The sequence below is a fragment of the Diadema antillarum genome, unplaced genomic scaffold (genome assembly GCF_040938485.1).
Source record: "Diadema antillarum isolate AM-2024a unplaced genomic scaffold, OU_Dant_1.0 seq00000388_RagTag, whole genome shotgun sequence".
In the NCBI taxonomy this organism is placed as follows: Eukaryota; Metazoa; Echinodermata; class Echinoidea; order Diadematoida; family Diadematidae; genus Diadema; species Diadema antillarum.
The window spans coordinates 192,769-209,907 of record NW_027271385.1 but is presented as its reverse complement, the minus strand read 5'-3'; the positions used below and the strand labels follow the sequence as shown (position 1 = coordinate 209,907).

Genomic DNA, 17,139 nt, shown 5'->3' with positions numbered 1-17,139 from the left:
TCTTTCTACTGTTTATTTGATAGTAAGACTTTGTTGGCACAGGACCTTATATACACCTGTAGCTTGCCACTGTCAGAAATTGCCTCTCAAAACGAAAGTCAAATATTTGCTAGTACAGAATGCTCCCTTCCGTATTATCAATAAATGGAATTCCGTGTATGTTCTTGACTACAATAATGGTTACAGCTCGTTATTCCGAAGGTTCGTTATTCCGAAGGCTCTTTATTCCTAAGATTCGTTATTCTGAAGGTTCATTGTTCCGAATTTCATTTTCGGATTAACCAATCTTCGGAATAACGAACCTTCGGAATAACGCCACAAATTTTCGGATTAACGAACCCTTTTTCATTTTCGGATTAACGAACCTGTAGGTATAGGGAAGTTACGTGTTTCGGATTAACGACCCTTCGGAATAATGAACCTTCGGAATAGCGAACCTTCAGAATAACGAACAGCATCCACAATACAGGGGAAACTCGGTATAACGAACACTGCTATAACGAGATATCGGTTATAACGAGGAAATTTTCCCGGTCCCAAATTTCCTTCCACACAAGTCTATGTAAAATGCTACTCTTATAGCGAGATCGGCTATAACGAAATAACTGCTATAACGAGATAAATTTTGTGACTTCCAAACAAAGAAAAACATAGTCAATCAAACCTGCTATAGCGAGGTAAAGCAAAATGCCTTCGGTAAAGCTTTACTTCGCCTGCGCTATCATCTTCCGAGATTGTAAAGCTTGATGCGCCAAAAACTGTCTTGTATACACATAATCATTTTCTTCAGTGCACTCCAGCTAGCACTGCATGTTGTACGTGTAAGTGTGTGTGTGCGCGCACACTGATACATGCAGAAAATGTGGTGGGACGGCCATATGTATACATGACATCATCATGACGTTTAGCAGGTGTGAGGCAATCTGATGCTGTGATTGGCCTTCTACGTAGGGAATTCCCCATCTTCACACACACGCAGTCATAATGCATACAGAATGTGTCACATACACACACAGCATTGTGCAGACCATATTCAAGCTTTCCACACAACACACACTCATACGATAACCACATACCAATCCACAGACGATCTTGATACAATCGCAAGCTATATAAATTTACAAATTCAAACATCTACAATTAATAAGAAACACATTCTTGATATTGGATTTCCTTGGTGAAAAACATCTTCTTACCCATAAAGGTGAGTAATTCCCTCACACACAATATCAAGTTATTTTGGTATTGATTGAAATATGATGGGTAGTCCCACATGTGCAAATTAATGTCTTTATGTTATGCCCTCTATATGCCTACTGATATAACGAGATATCGGCTATAACGAGGAAAATGACTCGGTCCCGACCATCTCGTTATATCGAGTTTCCACTGTAATCCTGATGTTACTCTGGTGTGCTGCATGTAAGAAGGCTGTGTGTGCTCACTATGACAACTGTGAAGTTAGCTCTTATTAAACTGTAGACAACTCCCTGTAGCAAATTCTTTGTGCCAGATATGATGACTACAACACCCATTGTTTAATCACAGACTGCTGTCTATTCTATAGCTCTGGCTATACACATAATTATAAAGATACAGTAATACATAGTGTATTTACTATTAAAGGTGCATGGTCCCCGTGTTTTAGTCAAATGCGTACGCGGGCGCACGGCGCAAGTTTTCTATAGAGACCTACGCTATCGACTTCTCTTTGGTGCTTACGCTTTGGCCCACTTTCCCGAGTCCGAAGAAGTCCGATTCACTGTAGTCAGTGGTCGGATCACAGTTCGGCTCATGATTCCGGTGAGGGGGAAGACAGCTTTAGCAAAGTTCTTATGTGATGTCATAATAACAAGCACATATGCACGCACCATGGCATTACTACAGACTGCGCAATGCGCAGAGAAGACAACGCAGGCAACGTTACTTAGCAACAACTACGCACTTTACTCTTGATGACAGCTCAACTTCGGTAATCTTCGTATCAATGCTAACGGTGATCGGCGGTATCATCAACAGCGCCCTCTACACCACCGGGACTATGCCCCTTTAAAACAATCACAGAATGCAGGCTTTTACAATGTTGTGTACTTTCATTTGGTAATATTGATAGCAGTGCACTCAATTCTGTGAGTAAGTGTACAATAAATTTCCTGTAAAATATCAGGCTTCTTAAAAAAAAAAAAAAAAAGCAGCCACTATTATTTCCTGTGATGTTCCATTAATCCTCTCAATGCTGTCTACTCAAAATGTTGTTTACAATGTGCTCAAAGTAGTTTTCTCTAGGTTGAATGACAGAATTAATGCAAGATTCAGTCAGGCATCGTAGTTGAACTACTGACAGATTATTAAAATTCCATCTCCTCTTCTGAATGCTGGATTCAAAGGCACGCGCTGACAAATACCAAGTGATTAACAGTTTGCATTTGCACCATCCCCACACTGCAATGGCAAGGGAATAGATTTCATTGACTTCTAGAGTGTGTATGCGTGTGAGTTTGGTTAATTCCAGCTGAAGAGAGACATTCACTACACACGGGAGATAACATAATGGCGTACGTGTAAAACAGACGGCCCTATTTATTTCCTATAATGACAGAGTGCACAATAAATGGTATAGTAACTGCTACAAAGTTTGTTTTGAAACAGTGCATGATGAATGTGGGACTATACACTTGGTCCAGTGTAACGATGTGCTTACAGGTACTGAATACATGTTGGTAATTTATAGCACAATGCCATTAGCCATTGTGCATTTAAACCACCGTTGTATTTCTACGTGTATCTGTACTGTGCTCATGGCAAACAAAAATGTATTAACCTTTACCACCAAGATTATATTTTTGTAGCACTTCTTGTTTCAGTACTCTGCTTCTCCTTACTATCCATGCTTGCACTTCTGATAAGTTAAGACCTCATGTTTTATAAACATAAATATACACATGTATTATCAAAAACACCACCTACCTTCACCAAGCAATGTAACATATAGATATTAAGTACTTGTAGCAGAGGGATACTCAGTACAAAGTACTTGGGGTATCAAATCCTTTTCAATTCCTGCCAAACAGGAATACTCCTCAGATTTATATTGCCACCAGGGATTTGCCACTTCTCTCTTGCTCTTTATTCATTTGTGAATACATGTACGCTTTAAGAAATGCAGCATTTTGGATGTATTTTTCCTCTAAACATGTATTTATATTCATGAGTGGTAACGTCTTGTTTCTCGGTAGACAGCATTAGACATGTAGAATAGTTGCATCAATAGTATGTAATGTCTGGTCTCCTGATTCATCAAGAATAAATCAGTTGAATAAGCCATACTCCTGCACATAAGATTAATGAGCATAGAGGGGGAAGTTTACATTTCTGTGAGACCAAGAGTTTGCAGGAGTATGAGTTTAGCATGCCGTTAAGAAAGAAAGGAAATGAAACACTAAAATAGTTAGCTGTCAGCGTTAGTAATGTTATATGTATTCTTAAATACAAACTGTCCTATAGGCATCAAATTGCCACAGTTCTGTAGTGTACCAGACTACGATTGGATGATTACAACAGCGTTGTAAGGAATGCAATACTTCTTAAACACTTTTTTTTTTTTTCGTGTAAGGCTTACCTGTCGGTGCTGCTTGTTTGCGCTGCAGATAACCAAAGAGCACACCACGCAGAGTTTAATTCAAAGGGAAACAGAATGCTTGGAGTTCGTGTGAATTATGAATATGAACTTTTCATAGCTTTGAATGTATGTTCATAATTCTCTGTCCCCAAGATATTGTGGAACATTTATCAGCCTCACTACAGGCTTCATAGACACAAACAGTACGCTCCCGTTATAACGAAATTCTCATTACATGTACAACGACATCAAAATTCAAGCCTCAAAATTATCATCTATACACTATACTGTTCGGCTGTAACGAAATTTCGAACGAAAGAAACCGCATGTCCCGATCGAGGACTTTGTTATATTAAACGGGAATGCGCTGTGTTATCCCATAATGTATTTTGTGACATGGCCTTATAAAAACGAATTGATAAATAGATAAATAAAATACTTTGTTTTCTCACTCTGGATGTGAATCCACTTATTATTCATTTACCATTTTGGAGAGTTTATTTACGTACTTCACACAACGCCAAAAAAATTGTCCCGAGGCTATCTGTATACCTCACACGATAAGACGAAGAGGCAGATTTCATTGACAAGTTTGATGTTATCCAAATTTCACAAGTTAATTCTGCAAGAATATGAACTAATCGGGTGGTTTTTCATCAGTATCGTCTTGTGCCTGTTGTTTTGTTTTTCATGTTTATCGAGCCTTTGGATTGACAGTGTAATGTGAATGTGTACATCAAGATGACACGTTGAACCAAAGACAGAATCTGCATGCAGCTTTATCGATATTGCTTTGGGGAACTCGAGTATGAATGAAAAAGATTGTTACACTGTCAACCATTTATGTTGAAATGAATAAAAAGATGATTACATTATCAACTATTCATGTCGAATCCGGCCTGGTTGATTATTTTCCTATGCCTTTAGAAAAATCTTATGATTGATTCAGTTCACTGAAAATGACTCAAGGAGTGACTGATAGTCCCAGTAATGGTCTTTATGATTGCTTTCCGATCGGGCACAACTGTCCGTCCGTTCAGCATTTTGTCCTTCCTCTTGTCGTTGTTTATGTTTGTTGTTGCTGTCGTTGCTTGTGGGTTGTTGTGTTTTGTGTTGTTCGGTTTTTTTTTTCTTCTTTCGTGACGGGGAAGATTATCATTTATTACCCCTCGCGTCGTTGCACGTTTGTCTAGGTCTCGGGTGTGTATCTTAAAGGAACGAAATCGGAGCAGGTGAAAAATTTGAGCAAGATGAATGAAGTGGGTTTCAAAAGGGATCAACAAACAGCAATTGACAAACAATTTACATCAATCACAGAACTGACCGTCAAAGGCAAAAACATTTTTGAAGGCGATTGCAGTGTCAACCATGTTTGTGGGCGATTACGAATTGCGTATCCACCCCTATAATCCGAATCGTCTGAGCAACGCAAGCAGGGAATATGCTTTGACGTACATGTACAACGTATCGCCCTTTTCGATCAACATCAACTACTTGTAAATGATTACTGTCATGTACTAAACACATGGTTAGCATACTTGTTAGATTTACATCACAGCATACAATCACAATTATTTGCATCATCAGTAGGAAGAGGGCATATCAGTTGCAGAGGCTTAGTAAACTTGTTCAGTCAGTCCTTTTTCACCAGGCGTCAAGATAATACCGCGCGTAATTGAAATCTTCCAAATAAAAAAATCCAAAAAAATACTCGTGCTCCTTGGCCCCGCGTTACATAAAACTATCCTAAATGTATAGTTAATGATAGCTCTGCATTCGGTTGTAATCATCAGTGATTTTTTGGCTTTGAATGGCTGTGGAATAGTGTTGCTATAGTATGTAGCAACCAGTGATTGCAGAGTTACCATTGGTTGTTCTAAGTTAACACAGTTTTATGCAACGGGGCCCCTTAGTCTACATTGTTATTGAAGGAGCGAACTGAGACGTGAGGTGACTGCTGCAGAAGGCCAACACTGAGCTGCTTATTGGTAGCATCATCGGTTTCAATAAAGACAACCTCAGTGTCAAAATAATGATATGCACATGTTACCATAATAATTATTAAGGACCTTGTGGTAAATTGGGAAGAAAAAAAAAAGACAAAGAAGAAACCACCCCTCTCCCTTTCTTTTTCTTTTTTTTTTCATACCGTCTCGAATCGATTGGTATAGTCATTACTGTCGACCAGCGGAGCAGGAATTGGGTTTACCAAGGAGATGGTCCAATGACACCAATACTTTCTCACCACTTGAAGTTTATTGTTTGGGTGACGTGCTGTCAACATAGCGCGACAAATGACGTCCAATTATGTGTCGCATTTACTCTCTAATCCACATCGATTTGGGATTGATCAAGCGGTCGCTGTTAGGTGGCATGATGATCGACGTTTTGTCATGTTCCGAAAGTCCGAATTACTAGTAACACCAAATTGTACAATGAGTATGTCGAAAATGGTCGAAATAATCTCAGTTCGTCTCATGATTCGGTAGTTGTAGGGGGCGCGTTTACAAAATTAAAGGGGGCGCACGCACCCCTCCCCCCCCCCCCATTTTTTTCTTTTTATTTCTTCTGTTTCAAAAAAAAAAGAAATAAAGGGGGGGGGGGGGGGGCGTGCGCCGGTTGCGGTCCTCCCTGGATCCGCTACTGGTGTAGATTATAGCCATGTAGGCCCTACATGATAATGGTTTGCTTTCCATTTATTATGGTAGGCTGATAACCCCCCCCCCCCCCCCCCCCCCCGGTGTAGTCAGTTGAATGTTGCATCGCGAGGTTATTTCATACGTCACAGCGGAGCGCATGACATGCGGAAATGGGAACAACTAGGTATCATTATTATGTATAAAATGAAATGGTCGTCTGTTGACGATGATTCTTGGTCAAAAGTTCAGAAAGAAAGAAAAGTAGATGTCTATACTCGGACTCATGAACATTTTGTTGCTGTTGTTCTAATAGACTTCTCTGGCATTTACACTCATTATACCCGTTTGTAAGGGTCACGTCACGAGATCGACACCCACGAATCACATAGCCCATGAGTCATAATTATACAGCCCATGAGTTCGACACTAAGAAGGCCCGTATGAGTCCGAATTATGCGAACAAGACCCACAAAACCGACACACGAAGCCCCGTGATTTAATTACGAAGTGTCGAACTCGTGGGCCTTTTTTGCCTAGTGTCAAACTCATGAGCTGTATGACTCGTGGGCCGTATGACTCATGGACCTTTTTTCAATGTCGAACTCGTGGGCCGCATGACTCATGGGTGTCGGTCTCGTGGAATGACCCCTTTTGTAAATGCGTTTCTATTCAATTCAAATAGATTAACATGTACTCTTTGAAAATATAATGTTGGTGTGTGTTTGTTTGCCAAGTTTTGGGGTGCATTGCATTAAATTCTCTTTCGATGAGGTTCTTTCAGTAACTTCAGATGCCGGTGTAATCTCATCGAGCTGTATAGGCTTGTATAACATGTATTGGACATCTGGATATGATATCCATCCCAGACCATTTCATTCCCAGACAATCCACGCATGCTCGTACCACAGGAAATCATGGAAAGTCCTTCTGTATACAACATTTTTTCTTTCTTTTTCTTTTTCAGTGTCGTCTAAGTTGCGGCATCTAGCAGCCGTTAGATTACATGTAGTTGTTGGTACAAAGGGAACAAAGTTCAGTCAAACACACGGAAGGAGGAAGGGGTGACTTGGTTTATTGACGGAAGGAGTGCGTCTGCAGAAGAAATCGTTTTGTATTTCTATCGCACTATCAAGTATTTTGGTAACAATGGCTTTCTTGGAGGTATTCTTGCGATTCAAACCACTGATTCGCTGAAAGATGAGTTTACTTTGATATCATTTCGTTTTCTTGGCATTGTCTTCTGCTTCCAGGCTACAGTGGCAAAAAAAAAAAAAAGATTATTATTTCTTTAGTGAGAGTCACATTGTTGTCTGGAATCGTCACATCCTCCGGCTCGTGGTACCGAAGGAATACGAAACGGTTTCCTGTCATTATGACGAAGCATCGTCACAATCACGAACATAGTCTCATGCAATGCTGTGCCCACCAGAACTCGTGTATCATTCTAGGATATCCTGATGATAATATGATCTGTGCTGCACGCTGGTCACGATGAGTTCTGTATGTGCGTGACATCCTTCCGCATTACTTTCCGCTCCAAAAGATGGCATTACAGATGCCATCGACTGGGGGTCGCAGTTTACGTACAAATGACATAATATCATTTATCGTGGGAATTAGACGACTTTTCTCCTACCCAAATGTGGCTCGAAAGTTCGATTAGAATGTCATGATAATTGTTTTCGTGTTTTTTTGTGTTTTTTTAATTCTTGACAAGTGTAAATGTTGCTGGCTAATGCTATTTGTGGCAGATCTATTATTTGCCAGCGGTTTCCCCTTCTTCATTTCTGTCTGATGTTTCGTAATGTCGTTAGACTCACTCATTTACGTGAGGAAAGTGAAGGAATAGTCATTCTCTCATCACCCCCCCCCCCCACACACACACACACACACACACAGTTTTCTCTCAAAGTGTAGGGTATCTCTCAACAGAGACATTGTCTTGTCGAAAGTATTGACATATTGCCTTACATCGACGTCAGACGCCTGTCCTGTGATCAGGAGGTCATTGGTTCGAATCCAACCAGAGTATGAATGCCCATGTTTTGTTTTGTTTTGTTTTGTTTTGTTTTGTTTTGTTTTGTTTTTGTTTTTGTTTTTGTTTTGTCATGGCTACTACTACAAAAAAACGCCGATTAATTCGGCCGGTGCTTATTCATGTCGATGTAGGCAATTTGTCAATCAGTTGCTATAACATAGGGCCTATGATAACAACTCGACGCAAGCATTTCATTAATTAGAACATCTGCATTTTTGCCCTCCATTCCCCCACTCCCCCCCCCCCCCCCCCCCCTCTCTGTGATCCACCCCACCTTGTCCTGTGCCCCATGGATATCATGGACTTGGTGCCTATAGCCTATTGTAAACAGGGTTTATGAGTTTTATCTCGAACATAACTATTCTCTAAAGCAGCAGAGATTATGATAATCAACATATTTCTGCATGCACGATGGAACTTATCTATGATAATGATTATTGGTACGAATAATGATGATGATAGTTATTGTTATTATTGCTTTTGCTAGTATAATCATTAATATCTACTACTACTACTACTACTACTACTACTCTACTACTACTACTTACACTACTACTTCATGTACTACTACTACTACTACTACTACTACTACTACCACAATCATTGCTTCTATACTACTTTTACTCTTCGATTATGGGACATCCAATTTTGGGAATTACTGGAGAATTTGTTCATGCGCCAATCTACTTGATAAAATAGGAAGGTGCTTAACAACTTCCCGGAAGGTTTCTCTTGAATTGTTTACGATTACACATAATACCAAACTTGATATTGCAATGTAACCTCGAGAGAAAATTAATAAGACATAAATTACGATGTGTAGTTTCAAGTGTAACATCGGTCAATCACCTGCGCGAAATCTCGAATGATCGCGAAGGGGAGCCGTTGATGGGTCGAGGGCTGTAAACCATACGGAAAGAAGATATTCTCAAAAGGAAGGTCCGTTTTGATATCTACAGTCCTTGAATCACATGTTTGACCAGTCTAACCATGGAGCTACAACACAAACCTTATCACATTGAATACAATAACACTTTGCTCGTAGGAGATCCCAGCACGAAATCCGGAAGGACGTATCAACACAATGTCCTCGGGCCATGGAGCTTATTTATATAGCGCGTATACTATGTCCTCAGCGTGGTCATGAAATTTTGTCGGAACTTTAGCAATTAAAAGAAAAGAAAGCAAGGCAGAAAAAAATGTCAACCATCACCGGAGCCACGCGAATGGTGGGTAGCATTTGCTGAGCATTAATTACAACAGAGAGAGAGAGAAAGAGAGGGGGAGGAAGAGCGATATATCTGTGTGCTTCACGATTATTTTTACAATAATTCTGTGAATACAGAATTATCAGTAGAACGTCAGCGAGTTTTCAGTTATCATGCAGTAACCACGTATTCTACTGATTAATTGAACGGAAAAAGTCATGTTTAAAGATAAGCGACAACCGGAAGAAAATGAACATTTTTAATCCTGGGTATGTAGTGCTTTGTGACGTAAAATATTCATCATCTTCCTGTCATAATTGAAAAACTCAACACGTCGAGGTCATTTCTATAAAAGAGATAGTGTACATACACCCTTGTTACAATAAATACGATCCTGTAATGATAACCAGCAAGAGAAATGGAAAATGTTACATCTTGATATAAAGGGCTTTGTGACGTTAGAATTTCATCATGTGTGTCCATTCTATAAACTTGGAAATATCAACACGTCGAAAACATTTTTATGAATAAATTCAGCTAAAAGATGAATACGACGTTTACTTTTAACTGTTAAAGGTAATGACCAACATAATCATCATATAACTTTTATTAATGAAGAATAAAAACAATAATAGACGACTTTATAGTTTTACTTCTTGAAAAGTCAGACAGTTAAGCGAAACAAACTATGAACTATATATATAAAAGATGTGAATAATTCTATTGTTATTCGGAGTTCAGTCTAATCTTTTGACTTTTTAAAGCAATACACGCTCCTTTGACAGTATTGAAGAAAAGTAATGGATCAACCTGCAAGTAATAAGAAAAAGAATGAAAAATAGGATGGTGAATAACAACTTTAGGATGCGTGAATATATTCAAGTTCCTTCTCAAGGACCGAACAATCAGGATAAAGCGATTTGCTTTGCGTATAGGGACATAACCGTTGCTGCCAAAGGATTCGAACCATTGATTTCACCATTGAGAGTCTGTGGGCCTATAACAACTGCACCGTTGTGCCTCAGGAGACGAAAGTAATAACGTCCGAACTTTAACATGTTTCCTACTCAGCCAGACTTTGGGTAACTTTGAAAATTCCCAGGGGTGCACTCCAGCCTGGGTCACTCTTTCTGGCGCACGTTTGCTAAATCCAAACAGGAAAACACACACACACGCACACACACACACACACACACACACACACACACACACACACACACACACGAACAAACCAGAAGTCAACTTTTCACTGGTAACCAGTTAAAGCGTCAAGATAGTCAAGGCTCGGTGTGTCAGATTCAAAGGTCAGGCTCTGTGACACAAACGCCTTGGCAGGGTGCGAACCATACACCTTCATAGTGAAAGTCCAATGCTCAATCCGCAGATCAACTCTAATTAGTGAGTCAAAATTACAAATTTATAACATCTTTTTTGATATTATCGGAAAACAGACTGATACTCGCCTTGTGTCGCAATAATTGCCTGACACGAAAGTGTACAGATTATGATGATACTCACCGTGATTTTATGTTCACTTCGAAAATAAGTTACGAACTGAGATGAAACCAAACCAGATTACTACCTGACAACGTACCCGTATGGGAAGCAAACCAAAGGAACTAAAGTTCATTAATGCCATGTATGTGAGGTCACAAACATGTCGAGAAGTGCTTTATATTTGGTTTCACTACGGTTCAAGCGAATGTTAAACCAGTTTATAGAGTTCATTAACAGATTAACTGGAGTGAGCCCTCGGCGGAGTCCTTTTCCAGAAAGAGGTAGGGCCTATACGGTAGAGATGTCAAGATGTAAGATGTCATGACACAAATCCATATCCAAATCCAGATCTAAATACAATAGAGAGATAGAGAGGGGAGGGGGGGGGGAGAATGGATATAGAGAGGAATGAATCTGCGCTGCTGTGCTTTTTGCGTTGCTGAATATAAAAGAACAGACAAAAATGGGAGCCAACTCTCACTGCTCACCACATTGTGTTCGCACGCTTCTTGATGGTCATACAATCATATTGGTGCGGTATGAGTTGTGAGACGGCGCGCCGCGGCGTCGTGATGCCTCCGGTCTCCAGTAGCATATAAAAATAGCGCGCGAAACTCCGTTCAGGTTCAGTGTGTGGATACCTCTCATGTCGCGAGCACTGAGTGGTGGCTGCGATCTCTCTTGCTCCAAGCTGGACACTCTTGTACACGTACACTTTGGATAACACTTTATTGGATAATATCGTGCAGGCACGGCGACGGTCGACCAGCAAAAGGTAAATAATATGTTCTTTGATTAACTGTTTGTTGGATGCATGGCACATTATTCCATGATTATCAAAGACTACATTTTTAGTGGCGTTATTTCATTAAATTATACTATTTAACAAAGTCCATATAGCATGATTTCAAGTTGTTGTATTGACGTATACATGTGCGTTTAGTTGGTTTTTTTTTTCTTTCATTTTGTGTCCATTTAAGTTTTATGGCACCTGTCATGTGCAATGCCGTTTGTTTCCCGCAAATTCGTTTAGCATGGTGTCATTATGTGACGACAACACGTGGCAATTGTTCTCAAGTGCAGATCCAGGGAATGGAAATTACCGCTTGATGATTGTGGCATTACTATCACGTTTGTAATACTTTGCTTCATATAGCATTATAATTGTCATGTTCACCGATCATTAAATTATCATAATAATAAAATAGGTGTGTCTAAAAGGATCTGAACAAAAACGTCTTTCATAAATCAACCTGTTTGTGTCACAAATGAGGAAAAAACAACAACCAGAAAGCAAACATGTTTTGATTTACACATGTACGTCTTCCTCGGAATAATAAAGCAGGAGCTGCCATCAAGAGTTAGGCAGAAGTCAAGTATAGGCATAAATTACAATTCTCATTCGATATTCTTTCTATAGCGCGTGACCAACGAGATTCCGTCTTGTCTGAAGTCATGCCAAGACACATTCTGAAGAGTAAATAACGCAAACTTTCAAAATCGAATGAACACCAATTGAATACGATTCACTGTAAACAACGACGCTTCCTTTCAGTTTCACAAGCCGATCATATAATTGGCAGCGTATACTAGACGTAAACACTTTATATTGCTCAACTCGGTACTGTTGATAAAAATTGAATCATGGTACGATAGTAACACAGACTGTGTTCTTAAACATGATGAAAATTTTGAACTTTAACGTTGCAGCTTCTGTCTCACTTTTGGTGAGAAAACATATACTATCCACAGTTGTGTGGATTATGCTTTTGAAAGTTTTGCCGAGTGAAGGGTTGTGTGCAGATAATGGGAAGATAGATCTTTTGTGTAATCTAGCCAGCGGAAACACTCAAAGATAGAATTCGTTACCGATTGCCCCGCTATCAAAACATAGTCAAATTACCTTTCTCTCACTCTCTCCCTCCCTCTCCCTCTCTCTCTCTCTCTCTCTCTCTCTCTCTCCGTAGCCTTCGCATGTGTAGAAGGTGTGATTGAGAGCTTGTGAGCAGTCAACAGTCGAAAACACTCTTTCAAGATCATTTTACTTTGCTCTTGTCCGGGAAGATGTTCAGTATTCACGATGAGAAAACACAGGCAGTCACATTCCAAAGTGTAAACATTTTGATAAGTCTCTTCTTGTGTCATACACCTTCAGATATGTGAGCGAAAAATAATCATCTCATCACTTTTGATTAAATCATGCTTTACACGATACGTTCGGCAGACATTTTTTTTTTTCATGCCGTGCTTTGGTCATAAATTTCATCTCCCCCTCAGAGTCTCTCTCTCTCTCTCTCTCTTTGTGGTATGAATACATGGCTTCTTAAGTTGAACAAAAAAAAAAAAAAAAAAAGATGCAGAAAGAATCTATTTCATCTATGTCCATTGTTTTATCTCTCATTAGCGAAGTTATGGCCAGCAAATTACGACATCCGATTGGCGTGCCAAGTGGCGCCAGGAATTCGTTAATTTGTTTTGGCAAGTTAAACCTGCCGGCTGGAGCTGACCCATCACGGTCAGAATCATAACAAAGTAAACCCACTTTCAGAAAGCGATAAAAAAAAAATCACCAACAACAGACCAGGAACGTCATAGACCAACCCAAAAGTCATGCAAGACTATAATTTCCGTGAAATCTTCATAAGTAGGCCATAACTATTCAGCAAACACATCTCACTAACACTGCGATATATCAGGACATCATGCTTATTTCTAGGAAATATTGTTTGATTAAAGCCAAGGATATCATTGTTGCTATAATCCTCTATTAGTTGGCATCATTTCAAGGTAGATGGCAGATCTAGTATGTTGAAGGGTCATATGGGAGTTGGTAGTAATGGTGGTGGCGGCGGGGGCGGTTGTCAACAATCAAACAATCACATTGACAGGTTGAAAACAAGAAACTCATCTTACGTGTAATAGATTTTGCAACATGCCGGCCTCGTTGTTCAGATTGTCAGATTGTGACAGTGAATCAAGCAAGTGCCTCTATAACCATTGCATCCGAAGGCAATCAAAAGATCTCTTGATCATTGTAAGAGAATATGAATCAGCTCTTGCTGATCTAGATGTTTAGAATATTGAAAATAGGAAAATGACATTTTTTTTTCGGAATCCATAGTGTAAGTATGTATGCATAAATTGCCATAAGAAGTAGTGACAATATTCATTATAAATATAATGCTGTTGTTTACTTGTCAGCAGCAGGCTGTCAACATCAACATCACAAACAACAGCATCTGACACAGGGATTACAAGGGACAGCTATAACATTCGTCATCTTTCATATTTTCCTTTCCTATCCTTGATATCAATCTCGTCTGTAAATATATACCTTGTAGGCCTACCTGTATCCAGGGAGGTGGAAGAAACCCACCTCCCTGCTGTATCGTTGGAGCAAGAACAAAACCACGAAATCCGACATGACAACAAGTGCCAACTCTGTTGACGATCTACTGCGGTAGATCGCGTTTTGAGCGGGGTGATCGAGACAGATGGTACAATATTGAGAGACAGAACGGAAGCGACCAAGGCCAAACAATGGCAGGAGAGACAGAAAGTAGTCCAGCGCACGCGACTAGAAAGTTTTCTGTACCTCACGACGAATAGAAAGTTTTCTGTACCTCACAACGATAATATTATAGTAGAGTTAGGAAACATGAAACATACACAAAATTCTGCAAAGGGTACGGTATAAACTGTCGGACATTAGACAATTAAATAGAATACTGTACGATGAACTTCGGATCCTTTCGAGGTAGGAATGTCCGCATTTCGCCATATCAGGCTGATTTTTTTTTTTTTTTTTTTACCCATTCGTGACTTCAAAGTCTGTTCAATTCATATTGTGAGCGCAAGATTTTTTGAGTTTTGAAGATGGCTTAACTTGTGGATGAAAATATAGGTATTGAATTTTCGAGTACCTTGCCGATTACATCGACAAATTTACCGCATTGCGTGGTTAAAAACAGTGAAGGATATAAGGCAAAATCAATAATTTCAAGGATTTGGTATAACATTAGCTTTCACAGAGCGATAGATATGAGTCTTAAATTTGGGCAATTTTGTATATGTATTATAACGATGTTGACGATATACAATTATTGTAAAGTGTGACATTGTGACTAAAATCACTGTGTTATAGTTTGATGACGCTTAGCTGATAAACAACAGAAAATTATTTGATTTGTAAGCAGGTAGATGTCTGTAGCTATAGCATTATGTCATGCATACTTATAGTATACATTTTGACAGTATCATTCTAATAACGTGCTTTTAAAAGCTGATAATCTTACAGAGTAGATCATGAGAAGATATCGATGACTTCGACAGCCTTATAAGGATTAGGTGTCCTTACGTTTTGTGTTTTTGTTTGTCTGTTTGTTTGTTTGTTTGTTTGTTTGTTTGTTTGTTGTTGTTTTTTTTTGGGGGGGGGGCAGCAACGTTAATGACGTTGCATATCATGCGTCAAGGCAATTAAGGGCGACATGTTGATAATCCAAATCAGAACACCCCCATCACCACCATCACCACCATCACCACCATCACCACCATCACCACCACCACTGTCGCTTGAGGAGGAGGGATGTACATGATAGGGGTGACATTCTGAGGTTTTCCTCCTTGTTCTGCGTTGTTTCCTTCTTTTTCCTGGTTCCGACATCCTTGTGAGTAGGCGGATGACACTAGACCGAAAGGGAGTCAATGCCATAACACCGAACGATGTGTTGTTTTTATGCGAATACTATAACTGCAACAGGGAAAATCATGGCCGGGGGAAAAAAAAGAGAGAAAGATAAAGATATTGACCGGAATATTTACTCACATTTAATTCGGGTGTTTCTGCTTGATTGTGCGAGGATCTACTGCCAGTATGATGCTTTGAACCAATCACAGATCATTCATCGTTGAATCAAACACAACGAATAATGAGAAGGACGGCCCTAAAACTGCAGTGCGCAAACGGTTAATATCTTGAAGATAATCTTGTTAGATGACATCGACAACATATGTACCAAGCATATCCAGTCACAGCTGTTTCGTGCTGTGAAAAAAAAAAATCCAACTGTTATAATTATATTGTACTGATGTCAAACTCCGTCGAAATTCACTTGTGTCGCATTAACTATGTGTATGCACAAGGATTTAACACAACAGCAGCAGCAACAACAACGACAAACACAAAAGTAGGATGTTTCCGGAATTTTGCGGATAAATTGAACTTCCTCTTTCGTTCAGGACATTATGTGAAACATGATAGATCCTTGATGTCATCTTTGTAAACGTCATGGGGGAAATGTTTATTCCTGGACAAAGTTAATTAATCTCAGTATTGATCTCGTGGCCTTGACTTGTGTAGTTTCAGGTGACATTATCAATTTCCATCATGGCTGCGGTGTTGTTAGTGTCAAACATGTCGGAATATGTGCCTGACTCCGAATGTCTCACCTCCCCCCCCCCCCCCCAGTCTTTTACTTCTTTTTGCTTTTCAAAATATTTCAAAGGGGTCTTGTAAAAAACACATTATAAAGTTGAAGCTGCTTTAGCCACAACCTGTATGTAAAGATAACCTGTCCGTAAGAACTAACAGAATTTCGTTTCCTCTCAGGGCGTTTTACAAGTTAATAAACCTGCCTTATAGAGAGACAGTGCCTGTCCTTGTAGGTCGCTGTATGTGTTTGCCGTTTGTAGTCTTTATAGAGAAGTCTTACCATACTTATTATGCTGTTATGTAAGTATCAGTTATGCTTTATCTCCTCAAATATTCGATTTTGTGCTAAAGATAATGATAGTTATGTAATTGATGGAAAAAGGAATCTTTGCTTTGTTCTTTTTCGTTTTCGGTCTATATTGTAAACTAGTGGAATAGCCAGCAGGGTGTCCTTGTTGATAATAATTACATGTTGAATAATTGGTAGTATTTGGAACGGCTCCCACGCGATACTTATGAGGGAAAACATTAGTTGCACTATACATTAGATTTATCTGTATTGATCGAGGGCTATCTTTGGAAAGAAAATTTGCCAGCATGGTCCGTTGATGGCTGACTACTATCCACCACCACCACCATCACCTTCGCCCCCCGTCCTAGATGAGAATCCGCCACGTACTATCAAAAGTAGGGAGGTGGAAGATCTC

The 17,139-nt window shown here is 39.5% G+C and overlaps 1 protein-coding gene across 1 annotated transcript in view; it reads left to right on the top strand.

The window, feature by feature from the left end:
- Positions 1–11,629: 11,629 nt before the first annotated feature.
- The window catches only part of LOC139731932 (inverted formin-2-like), a 111,169-nt gene continuing 105,659 nt past the window's right edge, over positions 11,630–17,139 (top strand). The window contains exon 1 of the mRNA XM_071642807.1: positions 11,630–11,776. The gene's annotated coding sequence lies outside the window, so the exon portion shown is untranslated. The remainder of the gene's footprint in view (positions 11,777–17,139) is intronic.